The 16,685-nt window shown below is 46.1% G+C and overlaps 1 protein-coding gene across 2 annotated transcripts in view; it reads left to right on the top strand.

Moving 5' to 3' along the window:
* The first annotated feature begins 747 nt into the window (after positions 1–747).
* The window catches only part of FGFBP3 (fibroblast growth factor binding protein 3), a 205,136-nt gene continuing 189,198 nt past the window's right edge, over positions 748–16,685 (top strand). The window contains exon 1 of one of the 2 annotated variants that reach the window (XM_088474000.1): positions 748–791. The gene's annotated coding sequence lies outside the window, so the exon portion shown is untranslated. Of the gene's footprint in view, positions 792–824; positions 898–16,685 lie in introns of those variants that run through there. The other variant, XM_088473998.1, reaches the window with a different exon arrangement.

Raw genomic sequence — 16,685 nt, forward strand, 5'->3', positions numbered from 1 at the left:
CAAAAGCCAGAGGAACAGGGAGAGGGTCCCGATCCTGCATATTCGGGGGGAAGGGTGAATGTCAGCAAACAAAGTGGGATATGTGTCAAACCTTTGAGAGAGATAATGTTGAGACATTCCCCACAGCTGACATTTTATAGACTGTACCAGATAAATGACAGGGAGAAGCTAGCTGGTTGCTATGGGCAACTTCTCCACTTTTCCTCTCTTAAAGGTTTCATACATCTCCCCTAAAGAGAGAGTGAGACTCAGGGCAGAGACAAAGGGATGGTCTCAACCAGTTTTATTATTCCAGAGCATTAGCATAAAAAGCATGATTAGAGGCAGATGTACTAAGCTCTGAAAAGTGATAAACTGGAGAGTAATAAACCACCAACCAATCAGCTCCCAACTGTCATTTTTCAAACACAGCCTGTAACATGACAGTTGGGAGCTGAGTGGCTGGTCATTTATCACTTTCCAGTTTATCACTTTTCAGAGCTTAGTACATCTCTCCCCCCAGGTGAGTGTGAAATAAAATCACTTTCTCTGCTAATATGCATTTACCATAGGTGCCAAAATGGGGGCCTTTTCACCCCCAAAAAACAATTTAAGGTGCCAGTACTGGGTCGCAGGTCGAAGTGCAGCCACTGTTTTGGGGTACCATGAGCAGGGAAATAAGCCCCTTTCCGGCTGCTCCACCTCCTCCCTTCCCACAGTCCATCTCTGCCTGCTTCTTCCCTCCTCCCCCCTTCACCTAGTTCCGACCCTACAGTGTTTGGGTAGTAACTGTGGGCTGGCCCCTCCTCCAGGTATGGTTCTAGCTATGGCTTTAGCCATTGTAGCCTAAGGGCTACATATTGCACAATTTACTGGGTGAGACGCATGCGCTGGCCAATGACCTCACATGTGCAGTAGGTAAGCAGCATAAAGTAAAGCAATTACTGATGTGATCACTTTAGTTTACACATCACAGGGTCAGACTCCTATCAGAGAACCTGTCCCTGGATGTAATTTTTAATACATATGGGTGGAAATTAATTTCTAACGTTGTGGCGTCTCTGGCATTTACTAAATGAATGAGTTGAACACTTGTGCTCAATAAGGAAAAGCGAGCTGCCAGCATGTGGGACTGATTCTGAATTACAAGTAAAGCAAACAAATCAAATAACTTTGTATCTGGAACAAACCATGTTGCAATGCAACAGGTGCAAATTAGAGATGTGTGGTTCAGTTTTGCTGAAACCCACAAACACCCGAAATGTGGGGTTCTGAGTCAACTCAAATCCTTGCCCGGATTACTTTTGGGGTTCTGAGGAGAATTGATTGCTGGCTCGGGTCTGCTGTTCAGAGTTCAGAACTCAGGTTTTGCATGTAAACAGGTCTAAATTACATGATTTTAGCTGTTCATAGACAAACGAAGGGGGGGGGGGGTTCCGGTTACCTGGAAACCCCCCTCCACAGCCCACACCATGATGACCACAATATAAATAGCATATAATACTAAAGTTGCATGTTTTAAGATCCCCTCAGTGTCACAAATGAAATAATTACCACCACCTGTTGATCTTTTAAAATGTGTGAGCCAGTAATGAATACACCAATGCGCCAACTAGAGGATCTGAAAAACATGCACTGTTAAGGGTGCACTGATATAGACCATCTATTGGGTTAACTGTTAATACTGTATAATAATACACTATCCGGTGCATAAGGAGACCAATCTGTACATATACGTCCGGTCAGTGCAATGTTCTTTTGCTGCTCCCCCAGACTCCTAGACTTGCTCAAATGATCTGGAATGGTGCCCACATCTGAAATAAAAATATTCAGCTCAGGCAGGATGGCCCTACTGCCGCATCTAATGGCTTACTGTGATTGCTGGTCCTTTATATATTACATAATGGAGCGTACACACGGTCAGATTTGTCAGACTTGTCAGATTTGTCAGATGAACGACTGAACGATTGAACGATTTGAACGATTTTACCAAAGTTTTGAACGATTTGAACGATTGAACGATTTTTGACTGCATTAAAATGAATGGAATCGTCCAAGTCTGACTGCAAACCCATCAGATGTCAGATATCGTTATCTGACAAACGGGAACGCGCATCGTTGATCGTCCATCGTTCAGGCATGTCAGATATGAACGATTTTCCTTCAGATATGAACGACTGAACGATTTTTAAATCGTTATCGTTCATATCTGAAGGAAAAATCTGATCGTGTGTATGCACCATAATAGGTACATACACACACACACAACGATTTAGTTAATGAACGATTTTAGTAAAAGATTTTCTACCTTGAAAAAATGAACTAAAATCGTTTACTAAAGTTGTTCATTTACTATGTTCATTTAAATGTAATGAACGATTTTTATGAACTACAAACGATTTTTGCATATTAACTTAATGAAAATCGTTGAGTTGACAAGTCTGACTGAACTACAAACTACAAACATGAACGCGCATGAACAATAATCGTTCATTGTTTGACTCAGAAAGTGAACGATTTTTTCAAACGATTATCGTTAAACGATATCGTTTAACGATAATCGTTCGAAAAATCGTTGTGTGTGTATGCACCTATACACTATACTTAGTATGACGTATATTATAGCTGGTTATGTGCTAATTATGCCCTTCATGGACTGGCCACACTTGCTTTAAAATCAAGCATTTAGAAACTCCTCTCTAGAAATCTTGCGTTTGCCCCTGCTGTTAATATCAATTTTAAAGAAATCCAAAATCAAATCCGTACCATAACATTAGATAGATAGATAGATAGATAGATAGATAGATAGATAGATAGATAGATATAAATTTATTGTCATTGCAAAGAAACACAACAAAATTTCAATCCAGAACATCCACAAATAATTACAAATTACCATTTTGGGTTGACTGATTTAAACTGAAGATAAATATGGAAAAACACTTTTCTTAAATCGAGATTTTCTAGCCTTTATACACCTGAACCGTCTATTAGACGGAAGGAGGGAAAAAATGTGATGGTTAGGATGATGACAGTCTTGTACAATACTATTTCCCTTGCGACAGTTTTCAGAGTAGATGTCTTCAATTGATGCCAAATCACACCCAATAATACGCACAGCAGTACGTACAACTCGCTCTAAGAGCTTGCGTTACCCCCTGGTGCTATTGCCTGACCAGACTGTTTTGCAGTACGTCAACACACTTTCAACAACACAACGATAAAACCTAACCACATTTTTCTTAGTTAATTTTTTAAACGTGCATAGGCGCTGTTGAGGGTGGTTTCGCCAAAACCAAAACACGGGTGTCTGCGCACATATTGTATCTAGTGCAAATACATGTATTTTTTTTTTTGCATGCATGCAGGGTAAATACTGGCTGTTTATGCATGTAGCCCAGAAATGCTGGACAGCTTTATTTTTACTAGAGTGAGTGTCTGGACCAGGGTGCCATCATTGTTTTTTCTTACTATATATATATATATATATATATATATATATATATATATACTAAATATACAGTATATTTATAAATATACATGGATTCAGTATGATTCAAATCCCGGCAGCAGTATCCCGGCAGCAGAGAAAATCCTGATCGTCCCAAGGTAAGTATTTCCTACCCTATTCTACTCTCAAACCCTAACCCTCCCTTAGGGGTGCCTAACCCTAACCTCCCCCCCAGGTGCCTAACCCTAATCCCCCTATATTTGCCTAAACCTAACCCCCCTTCCCCGCTGCCTAAACCCCCGGGGGGTTGCCTAACCCTAACCTCCCCCGGGCGTGCCTAAACCTAACCCTCCCTTCCCCTAGCCTAACCCTAAACTCCTGGGGAGTACCTAACCCTAAGTCCCCCCCCCCCGGGGACCCTAAACCTAACCCTCCCTCCCGCTCCCGGTGCCCGGCTTACCTTCGATTGGTAAGTCGGGTGTCGGGCTCCTGGCGTAGGTAAAATGACAGGTGTTGGGATTTTGACGCCTGCCATTTAACCCCTTGCCGGGATTACAGTCGGGAAGCCCCCCCCAACCCTCTCCTCCCCACTACCCTCTCCTCTTCCCTCTCCATTATCTGAGTAGCAGCCATGTATGGTCAGGGGATGTGCTTTATAAGGTGTAATGTGTGGTGTTTTAACCTAAAGACCACACATTACACCTCCTCCTCCATGCAATGCAGGGGCTGCGTAGCCTATTGCTATAAAGCACAGCTCCATACCTTTGGTAGCCACAGCTCCTTTCACATGTTTGGGGGAGGTGAGCGGCCCCATTAACCACACACCCCCTGCCCCCGTTCCAACGCCCATGCCTGTACCAATGCTTATAGAGAGACACCTCTCACTGCAGCGGTTGTTCACTTTATACAACATAATAGTGCCCCCTATTTAAATTTATGCCCCATAGTAGAGCTATACTTCACATTATTCCACACAGTGCCCACAGTTCATATTATACCAAATTGTAGTGCCCCCAGTTCATAATTTGCCACAGAGCAGTCATGCTCCCAACATGCTGTGGCCCCGGGAAGTTGCTGTATCGGGGCCCAAGATTTCTCTTGGCAACCCTGAGTGCTGGTGCAAACATCATGTAACTTTGTGGATTGGAAATAATTGTGTCCCCTGCCACACTGGGCAGACAACAAGTGCATACTGATCATCTTACTGTATACACAGTAGTATGGAGTGCTCTGGAGTTCTCAGGAGAGCTTTTGGTCAGTGAACAGCTGTGGAGAGAACTGTTTCTCATTTATAGATTTAAAGTGGACTTGGATTCAAAACCTTACATGTTTTAATGCTATAATACATGTTCTGCACAGCTAATGGTATGATTGCATACTCTGAGAGACTCTGGGATAAGGGTAGGACCTCCCGGACTCTCTATTACTTCCTCTACATATCTTCTGGAAGAGATGCATAAAAAGTGGTTAAGTACAGTATGTCTATTGGTAACACTAGTTAGATGTCATATCCTAATGTATTTATTATATTAGTAGCTAAGAAAGAATGATTGATCCTGACATTGTTGTTTTAGTTATATATTACATGTAATTTAATAATCAAGTTGACAAAGGGTATCCGGATATAAAATTAACAATGAATAGATCCACATATAATAGGTCAACGCCAGAGGGCCGAGATCTAATAGGTCGACAGGTTCAAAAGGGCAGCTGTCAAAAGGTCGATGGTGCAAACTGCCGACATGGTTATAAGGTTGACCGGTTCATATGGATGACACATGTTTTTATGGTTTTTCAACACTTTTAAGGTTTGGGTTAGGGGTTAGGGGTGAGGGCTAGGATTAGGGTTAGGCTGCCGGAGGATTTCAGTGTATGAAGTTGGAGTAACCTCTGCAGGGGAAGGGTTGTGACAGATGGAAATAAAGAATCTATAAGATTCACTAAATTCAACTTTATCTGGTATATATGCACATGGTGGTGTAATTGTGTAAATGTATTATACTATCTTGCGCCCTCATTGCATATAGTATATGTCATAGAGAGCTGCTGAAAAAGAGTTTTATAAAGTTCAATGACGATTGGTGAAAAGGATTACTTAACTCTTAGATCTACACTTAAAGCGCCACTAGGCATTTCTCTTTGTGGTACTGTTAAATTAAATGGTAGTTTTGGTTGAATTTAATAATTTATTATAGAATACATAGTTCTACTTACCAGGGATGCAGTGTTCCAGTGATCTGGTCCTCCAAAGGCTTCAATTGTCCATTGACATCGCAACTAGTAAGCGTGAGTGGGGATGATAAGTTCCTGCTCTATGAACTTTGTATATATATTAATGTATAGGGGATGCAGTCAGAATACCGGCGGGCGCAATCCCGCCCACCAATAACACAACATGGGACTAAAGATAGGCGTCAAAATCCTGACGCCTATCATTAGCCCCACTACGGAATCCCGATACCCAACATGCCGAACAAAGGTATTCCGGGTGTCTTCGCGTCTAGCCGCCAGGGGGGAAAGGGTTATGTTTAGGATCCCCCGGGGGACTTAGGCTTAGGCACCACTTGGGGGGGTTAGGATTAGGCACCCCTCCGGGAGGGTTAGGTTTAGGGTGCGGGGAGGGGGTTATGTTTAGGCACTAACAGGAGGGAAGTTAGGGTTAGGCACTAGGGGGGAGGTTAGGGTTAGGCACCCCAAAGGGAGGGTTAGGATTAGGGGCGGGAGAGGGGAGAGTTAGGGTAATTACCTTCAGCTGTCAGGATTTCGACCCACCGGGCTACCGCTTTCGGTATTTGATCTGGCGGCTAACCAGCCACTGGCATTACCGATCCCATGTATAGTATAGTGGAGTATGGCTGTAAGCAATATGTGATAATATACACTGCCTATTAATGGAATATATTTTTTTTATATTTATATAGGAAACTTGTTATTCTGCATGAAGTAGAAACAAACAAAATCAGATTCTCTTTTAGAATACGTAATTATGAAAATAGTATTTAAACAGGAGAATATACATTCTGATAATCTTTCTAAAATAATTAACATTAAGCTTTAGCACATAACTTGTTTTTTAATACAATTCTCTGTATTTATTCAATAACTATAATTATCTGCAAGTAGCACTTTTCCAGTAGAGACAAAGAAGTATTATAATTCTAGTCATCATATCTTTGTGACATTTTAAAACTAAACAAAACTAATATTTTTTATATAGATTGTAAATTAGAATAACAAAGATTATTCCTGCGTTATTTATCATGGAGTATTCCCTAATGTGCACTTAGCTGAATTAATTGAGCTCATGCAGTGTTTGTTAAATTCCCAATTAACAAAGAAACATTTGTATCATTTTAGTATGCTTGAAATTAGGGTTGAGCGGGTTCGGATTTCTGAAATCCGAACCCCCCCCGAGCACCCCCGATCCGAGTCGTATCCGAGTCAGGCTCGACTTTTCCCGCCTGACTCGGATCTGAAATCGAGGCAAAACGTCATCATCCCGCCTTCCGGATCTCGCGGGTTTTGGATTCTATAAAAGGTACCCGCGCCGGCGCCATTTCTCACTCCGACTGTGGACAGTGAAGAGGGAGGGTGGGAGTTAGGGCTGGCTGGGCTGTGTTGTGCTGCTGTTGTCCATAGGGGCTGTGACCACTCAGTCCATAGGGGCTGACTGGGCTGTGTTGTGCTGCTGTTGTCCATAGGGGCTGGCTGGGCTGTGTTGTGCTGCTGTCATAGGGGCTGGCTGGGCTGTGTTGTGCAGTCAGTTGTAGTCATTGTCTTTGTGAATTGTGTACACTGTAGCTGCACATGCATCAACAAAGGAGCAGCGCCAAGCGTGCGCCTGTGTCCCATAAGTAAAGAGCCGGCTGGCTCATTTCTTAAAGGGTGCTGTAACCCCGAAAGTGCACTCCAAACAAAATAAAAAATTATTTTCTGTGTTTGTGAATTGTGTGCACTGTGGCCGTATGTGCATCAACAAAGTAACGCCAAGCGTGCACCTGTGTCCCATAAGTAAAGGGCCAGCTGGCTTGACCGTTAAAGGGTGATGTAACCCCCAAACTGTACACCAAACAAAAGAAAAAAATCATTTTCTGTGCTTGTGAATTGTGTGCACTGTGGCCGCACGTGCATCAACAAAGTAGCGTCAAGCGTGCGCCGGTGTCATAAGTAAAGGGCTGGTTGGCTCGTCTGTTAAAGGGTGCTGTAACCCCCAAAGTGCACTCCAACAAAAATAAAACATTTTCTTGTGTGTTTGTGAATTGTCTGCACCGTACGTGCATCCTCAAAGCAGCAGCGCCAAGCATGCGGCTGTCTGTTAAAGGGTGGTGTAACTCTCAAAGTGCGCTCCACAAAAAATAAAAAATTCTTCTTTTTTTTCTGTCTTTGTGAATTGTGTACACTGTAGCTGCACATGCATCAACAAAGGAGCAGCGCCAAGCGTGCGCCTGTGTCCCATAAGTAAAGAGCCGGCTGGCTCATTTCTTAAAGGGTGGTGTAACCCACAAAGTGCACTAGTTTCCAACAAAAATAAAAAATTATTTTCTGTGTTTGTGTGCGCCTTAGCCGCACGTATATATCAATATAACATAAATGGAGGACCAAACTTTCTCCGATAAAAATAAAATAGGGAAAGATCAAGAACCACTTCCTCCTAGTGCTGAAGCTGCTGCCACTAGTCATGACATAGACGATAACATGCCATCAGCGTCGTCTGCCAAGGCCAATGCCCAATGTCATAGTAGAGGGCATATACAATCCCAAATGACAACGTTCAGGAAAATGTTCTTAAAAAAAACATGTAAATCATCTGAGGAGAAACGTAAACTTGCCAATATGCCATTTACGACACGGAGTAGCAAGGAACAGCTAAGGTCTTTCCCTATGTTCATGACTAGTGGTTCAGCTTAACATGACGATGGAAGCCCTACTCCCACTACAAAAATCAAACAAGTTAAGCTGGCAAAAGCACAGCGAAGAACTGTGCATTCTAAGAAGATATCACAAATCCCCAAAGAGAGTCCAAGTGTGGTGGCGGTTGCGATGCCTGACCTTCCCAGCACTGGACAGGAAGAGGTGGCTCTTTCCACCATTTGCACGCCCCCTGCAAGCGCTGAAAGGAGCACCCACAGTCCACTTGCTGATATGCAAATTGAAGATGTCACTGTTGAAGTACAACAGGATGAAGATACTGGTGTAGCTGGCGCTGAGGAGGAAGTTGGCAAGGAGGATTCTGATGGTGATGTGGTTTGTTTAAATCAGGCTCCGGGGGAGACAGTTGTTGTCCGTGGGATGAAAAAGCCCATCACGGTCATGCCTGGGCAGAAGACCAAACATTCCACCTCTTTGGTCTGGCAATATTTCTATCCAAATTCGGACAACAACTGTCTTGCCATATGTACCTTATGTAAAGGTGAAATAAGTAGGGGTAGGGACGTTAACCACCTAGGAACATCCTCCCTTATATGGCACCTGCAGCGCGTTCATAAAAAGTTACTGTCAAGTTCAGAAACTTTGGCTAAGACAGTAAGCAGTCCAGGGACACCTAAATCTCGTTGTCCTGTTGTATCCAAGCGCCTGCAAACCACACCGTCAACTCCCTCCTCGTCAATTTCCTCCTTAGTCAGGATCGGAAGTAGTCCTGCAGGCCATGTCACTGGCATGACTGACTCTCCTATCCGGGATTCCTCCGGAGGATCCTGCATTGCTACGCCTACTGCTGCTGCTGCTGCTGTTGCTGCTGGGAGTCATTCATCATCCCAGAGAGGAAGTAGGAACACCACTACTTTTACTGAACAATTGACCCTCCAACAGTCCTTAGCGAGCAGGATGAAGTACGACAGCAGTCATCCTGAAGCAAAACGTATAACTGAGGCCTTGACTGCTATGTTGGTGTTAGACATGCATCCGGTATCCGCCATTAGTGCAGTGGGATTTAGACAATTGATGGAGGTAGTGTGTCCCCGGTTCCAAAACCCTTCTATATTCCACTTCACTAGGCAGGCGATACCGAGACTGTACAGAAACGTCAGAAAAAGTATCTTCAGTGTCCTGAAAAATGCGGTTGTACCCAATGTCCACTTAACCACGGACATGTGGACAAGTGGAACAGGGCAGACTAAGGACTATATGACTGTGACAGCCCACTTGTTAGATGTATCACCTTACGCAGCAACAACAGCAGCGTCACCAGTAGCAGCATCTCAGAAACGCCAGCTCGTTCCAAGGCAGGCTACGCTGTGTATCACCGGTTTCAGTAAGAGGCACACCGCTGACAACCTCTTAGAGAAACTGAGGGAAATCATCGCCCAGTGGCTTACCCCACTTAGACTCTCCTGGGGATTTGTGATATCTGACAACGCAACAAATATTGTGCGGGCATTACATCTGGATAAACTCCAGCATGTCCCATGTTTTGCTCACACAGTAAATTTGGTGGTGCAGAATTTTTTAAAAAACGACAGGGCTGTGCAGGAGAGGCTCTCGGTGGCCCGAAAAATTTCAGGCCACTTTCACCATTCAGCGACTTCGTGCCAAAGACTGGAATGCCAGCAAACACTCTTGAACCTGCCCTGCCATCACCTGAAGCAAGAGGTTGTAATGCGGTGGAACTCAACCCTCTATATGCTTCAGAGGATGGAGGAGCAGCAAATGGCCATTCAAGCCTATACATCCACCTATGACATAAGCAAAGGAGTGGGTATGCACCTGATTCAAGTGCAGTGGAGCATGATTTCCGTGTTGTGCAAGGTTCTCCTGCCCTTCGAACTTGCCACACGTGAAGTCAGTTCAGACACTGCCAGCTTGAGTCAGGTCATTCCCCTCATCAGGCTTTTGCAGAAGCAGCTGGAGAAAGTGAAGGAGGAGCTAAGACAGAGCGATTCCGCTCAGTATGTGGGATTTGTGGATGAAGCCCTTCATTCGCTTTGCCAGGATTCCAGGGTGGTCAATCTGTTGAAATCAGACCACTACATTTTTGCCACCGTCCTTGATCCTAGGTTTAAAGCCTATGTGGTGTCTCTCTTTCCGGCCGACACAAGCCTGCAGAGGTACAAAGACCCGAAGCGTACCGTGACATGGCAACAGCTCCTTCTTCATTTTCTCCCGCAACTGTGGTTGCCAGGAAACAATTTAGATTTCCTAACCAACCTGCTGGCGGTGATGCAGGGCAGGCAGGACCAAGTTTGAACATCTGATCTGGACTGGGTAAAAAAGACATGCATAATACTACACATATAACAACAGAAAACAACAAAAGGAAAAATTTTATACAATATAGAAAATTATGGTGTGCTGGTATTCTGGTGTTTACTGGATTTTGCTGTTATCAATTTATGTATGGTCAAGCACCCATATTATTTTACAAAGTGTGCATCCTTACTGGACTTTTCTATGAATTAATTATGAAGTGATTGCATCTTGGTTCACTTATGGACTTTTAAATATATAATTATTGGACATTTATTTTTTTTTTGTTTGACTATTTTGACATTATTTGAAGAAAATAAGAAATATGGTAAGAACTTACCCTTGTTATCTCTATTTCTATGAAGTCCATAGGGTTCCATAGGATACCTTGGGTACAGGTAATGACGTCAGGCATCGGGCACCACAGAGTTAAGTTTTTCATCCTCCCAGGATGCACTGGGGTCCCTCTCCTATACCCCGCCCCCGAGCATTAAGGAAATCATTTATGTCACAAACCATAGGCCGGAGGAGGAGAAAAGAGAGAGAAGAAAGTCTGGAACACACAAGAAACCACATTTTCACCAGAGGGAGATGGAAAAACCGGTGACCAGAGCAAAAAGCCCATCTGCAGTACAGGTGGGACAGGGCGGGAGTCCTGTGGAACCCTATGGACTTCGTAGAAATAGAGATAACAAGGGTAAGTTCTTACCATATCTCTTATTTTCTACTTCAGGGTCCATAGGGTATCCACAGGATACCTTGGGGATGTCCCAAAGCAGTATCCTTTAAGGGTGGGGACGCTCCTGTGCTGAAAGCAGAATCCGTTGCCCGAAGGAAGCATCCTGAGAGGCGTAGGTATCAAAGGCACAATACTGTACGAAAGTATGGACAGATGACCACGTGGCTGCCTTGCAAAGCTGGACCACTGAGGGCCACGTTGAGCTGCCCACGAAGGACCCACAGACCTAGTGGAATGAGCCCTAACAGAAGATGGAACAGGAAGGCCTTCATGAACATAAGATTCAGAAATAGCCAGGCGAATCCATTCTGCCAACGTTTGCTTAGTGGCAGGCCAACCCTTCTTCCGGAAGCCATAAAGGACAAACAAAGAGTCTGATTTCCTAAAAGAAGCAGTGCGGTCAACATAAAGTTTTATGGCCTGCACCACATCCAAGGTGGCCTCACCAACCAAAAGGTGAATTAAAGGCTGGCACAATAATTTCCTCATTGATATGGAAGCTAGATACCACCTTCGGGAGAAAACCAGGGCGAGTGCGAAGCACAGCCCTGTCTCTATGAAAAATGAGAAATGGAGGTCGACATGATAGAGCCCCCAATTCTGAGACCCTTCTGGCTGAAGCAATGGCCAGAAGAAACACCGTTTTAAGGGTAAGCCATTCAAATCCACTGAGCCTAGTGGTTCAAATGGAGGTCCTTGAAGAGCTCTTATGACCACAGCCAAATCCCAAGGCGCCACAGGTGGAACAAAGGGAGGCTGAATACACAGTACACCTTGCATAAAAGTACGGACATCAGGAAGTAATCCTACAATGAAACCATATAGATAGGGCAGACACCTGCACCTTCAGAGAAGCAAAGCGAAGACCTTGATCTAAATCTTCCTGTAGGAAAGCCAGCACCCTGGATAACTGAAAGACCCTAGGAGCATAGCCTCTTGAGCGATAGCACTGAAAGAAAGCCCGCTATACCCGATGGTAAATGCTGGCAGATGAAGGCTTCTGAGCCCATAACATGGTGTTAACCACAGAGCTGGAAAACTCTCTGGACCTCAAGAGGGCAGTCTCAATGGCCACGCCATCAAAGACAGCCGACCCAGGTCCAGATGATGACAAGGACACTGAGATAACAGTTCCGGACGTTGAGGCAACAGCATCGGAGTGTCCACTGAGAAACTCTGAAGGTCTGAGTACCAGTGCCGTCTGGGCCACGCTGGAGCTATCAGTAGGAGCGTCCCACTTGAATTTGCTTGAATTTGCGTATCACTCGAGGAAGAAGGGAGAACGGAGGGAAGAGGTACTCATACTGGAAGGTCCAACTGACTGACAGGGTGTCCACTAGATAAGCTTTTGCATCTGTTGTTCTTGACCCGAACACCGGCAGTTTGTTGTTGTGTCAGGAGGCCACGAGATCTATCTCCGGTAGGCCCCATTTGTTCACCAGTAGCTGAAACACCTCCTGGTGAAGAGACAACTCTCCTGGATGCACATCTTGATGGCTGAGAAAGTCTGCTTCCCAGTTGAGGACTCCTGGTATGAACACTGCTGATATTGCAATGAGATGTCTTTCCGCCCAAGCTAGAATGCGGGACACTTCTATCAGAGCAACCTTACTGGGGGTCCCTCCTTGGTGGTTTATATAAGCCACCATGGTAGCATTGTCTGACTGAACCTGCACGGTCCTCCCATGCAGGACCTGTCTTGCCTGCTGGAGAGCCTTGAACACTGCCCGAAGTTCCAATATGTTTATTGGAAGAGCAGCTTCTGACAGCGTCCACCTTCCCTGGAAGAAGTGAGGACCCATCACTGCTCCTCAGCCTCGGAGACTGGTGTCCATCATCAGAAGGACCCAGTCCGCAATCCAAAAGGGGTGCCCCCTGTTCAGGTGAGTAGTCTGCAGCTACCAGGCCAGAGACAGACGTACCTCCGGGGGAAGCACCATTGTCTGTGACTTTATCCACTGGGGCAACCCATTCCATCTGGAGAGAATCAACTTCTGCAGAGGTCTGGAGTGGAACTGGGCAAACTCCACCATGTCGAACATCGACACCATGGAACCCAGTAACCTCATCGCAGAGTGAATAGACACCCGGCAACTCCGCAGGCAAATGCAAACTTTTGCTGGAATGCAGAGATCTTGTCCTCCATCACAAAGATTCTCTGATGTTGGGAGTCCATCAGAGCTCTGAGATGGAGCATCCTCTGTGATGGCGCCAGGGAGGACTTCTTCCAATTTATCATCCAGCCGTGAGTCTGCAACTCAGAGACAGTCAATTGCAGATTGTGCTGAAGGTTCTCTGGAGATTCCACCAACAACAAGAGGTCGTCCAGATACGGCAACAAGCGAACCCCCTGCATCTGCAGGTGAGCTGCCATAACTGCCATAACTTTGGTAAACACACGAGGCGCTGTGGCCAGACCAAAAGGCAGCACCTGAAACTGGAAATGGTCGTTGACCACGGCAAACCTGAGGAAACGCTGGTGCACTGAGACAATAGGGATATGCAGGTAATTTGTTGAGGGATTTGAGGTTGAGTATTGGCCGGTAGGACCCATTGGGTTTCTGTACCAGAAAAAGATTGGAGTAATACCCCAATCCCCTCTGAGACAAAGGAACCGGCACTATGAACCCATCCTGGAGCATAGAACGCAATACCTTTTTGAACTCCAGGGCCTTGTCCTGATTGGTCTGAATACCCATGGTGAAAAACTGTCTGGGAGACCTCCGCCGGAAGGAAAGGGCATACCCCTGTGAAACAACTTCTCTTACCCACGTGCCTGAAGTGGTCAGACACCAGCTTTGGGCGAATTGAAGAAGTTGGCCTCCCACTTTGGGGTCCTCCAAAGAGAGGCCCGTCCCATCAGGCCGCAGGTTTGTCGTCGGACTTGGGAGCAGGACGTCTGGTACTCCAAGCCTGCTTCTTTGGCTTTGTAGGTTTCTTGGCAGCAGTCTGCCTCGGAAAGGACTGTACCCTGGGCTTACTCTGGGTTCTATAGGGCCGAAAGGACGAAGAGCCTGACCCTGATTGGACAGTAGCCGATGGCAGGCCCGCAGACTTAGCTGCCGCCAGAGTAGCCACAATTTTGTCCAGATCAGGGCCAAAAAGGACTTAAAAAGGACATTAAAGGGTAATCCCTCCAAACCCTACTTGGAATCAGCATTCACCTTCCAAGAATGCAACCACAACGTGCGATGAGCTGCCACTGGTGCCGTGGAGATCCTAGAAGCAAGAAGGCCTATATCCAAGGCCGCCTCATTAATGTAGGTGGCTGAGTCCCTGATATTACCCACCAACTCCACCTGTTCAGGTGCTGAGTCAGTGTCCAGAGACGCCTCCTAAGTATCAGCCCAGCGCTCCATGGCTCTAGCCACCCAGCACATGGCCATAGCCAGTCTGCACACTGCTCCTGCAAGGGAATACATGGATTTGAGACATATTTCAATCTTACGATCCATAGGATCTTTTAAGGAGGACATGGAGGGCATAGATAATGTAGTACTCTTCACTAGATGTGTGACATGAGAATCCACTTGTGGAGTGGTTTCCCACTTGAAGAAATAATTTTCCGCAAAGGGATATGCCCCCGCCAAGTGCATTTGAGGCTGGTAACGTTTACCCGGAGTTTTCCACGCTTCCTCCAGATGATTCACTAGCTGACCAGATAGGGGAAATACCGTAGTGTCACCTTTGATATCCTTGAAAAAGGCATATTTGATTTGGCCATGGGGGGTTCGTCATCTTCAATAACCAAGGCCGTGCGGACCGCACGTATAAGGCCTGGTATATATACCTTAGACTTAGACTCTGTCTCCTTAGTATGCAAAGGCTCCTGGTCAGAAAGGTCAAACATATCTTCGTCATCGGATGACATATCATCCTGATCATAGTGATCAGTTTGAGATTGCAGTGGTCGTTCTTGCGGCCGTAATGATGACTCCCCCTGTACTACGTCTGACAGGTGTTGCACCGTAGTGGACAGGGAGCTAACCCAAGCAGGCTCTTGAGTGACCTGGGGAGGTGAAAGTGGAAGACTCTGGGGTACCACTAACAGTCTAGGAAAACCCTGTATGGGGAACGACACCATTGACTGCTGTGAAAACCCCATCTGGGGCAAAGCAGGGGGCGTTGCTAGTTGTCCCACCAAGGTTGTAAACGCCTTAGCGAAACAAGCCAAGGGAGGTTCCTGCACAGGTGCAGAGATAGGGCGTGAGAGGAGAAAACACGCCTTACGTAATCCCTCAGAGTGTCCATCACCCTCCACCAATTGTACATGACATACGGTACATTTTGGATGCAGGCAAAAATCGTAATCACTGTCAGACATGATGAGTGACACTTAAAAATGTATGTGACACACCTCACAGACAACACAGTAGTAGTGAGGTATCACCCCCCTGCGACACCGCACCGCAAGGGCTTTAACAGAGAAGAACAGGGTTAGGTAAAAAGGCTGACAGACAGAAATACAGTACAGGCAGCAGCGTTAGCATAAGTCACATACAATGCAGAATTCAACCCTGCACTATTAGCGCTGAGCTCAACTACCCAGACACAGAGTCTGGTAGGAAACAGCACTACATACTCTGACCTGCCACTGCGGAGGAGAGGTATGCAGGGGGGACCCGGACCACAATGCCAGCGTTCAGCTCCAGCAGCGTTTGCCACATGTAAAAAGATGGCCGCCGAGGAGCAGAGAGGAGACGGAGTTCGGGGGAGAAGCAGCTGCACTGGCTCAGACCGCTGTGGAGAGGCCGTGTGCAGCGGGGAAGGCGCCGGCTGCTGTGCAGGGAAGGCGCGCTCCTCTGGCCTGCATTTAACCACCGGGATGCCAGAGCGTTTCTGCACCACCGTGGCCCAGGTAGTGGAAGCGCAGGTGCAGTACCTGGCTCCACGCTGTGTCCAGTCCCCAAGGAGCCCCCTGCCTGGGGACTCCGGACTGTGCTATTCGGCGGGGACCCACAGCGGGACCCAGCCGCTTACCTGTCCCCCGTAAATCTGGCCACAGTCCAGGTAACCGGGGTCACCGCTAGCTGTGACCCCAGTTGCCTACCAGGATCCCCGGATCAGTACCGGTGTTCTGGTACCAGTGGGGTGGAGGAGTGACGGCATGGACGTCATGGACATCAGCATTTCACAAATTCTGTTTGTTAATACTGAGTCACTGGAGTTTGATATTGAAATCAGTGCATGGGAAACTATTTTTGTTGGGTTTTTAACTGCTGATACTGAAGTGAATTGGATTTCTAAAGTATACCCCTTCTACACCAAAGCAAAAACCTGGGTCTACCCTGGTGGCAGTTCAGTGTAAAAAGGGTCCCTGAAAAATAACCC

Source organism: Taudactylus pleione, unplaced genomic scaffold (genome assembly GCF_031769625.1).
Source record: "Taudactylus pleione unplaced genomic scaffold, aTauple2 ptg000016l, whole genome shotgun sequence".
Lineage (NCBI taxonomy): Eukaryota > Metazoa > Chordata > Amphibia > Anura > Myobatrachidae > Taudactylus > Taudactylus pleione.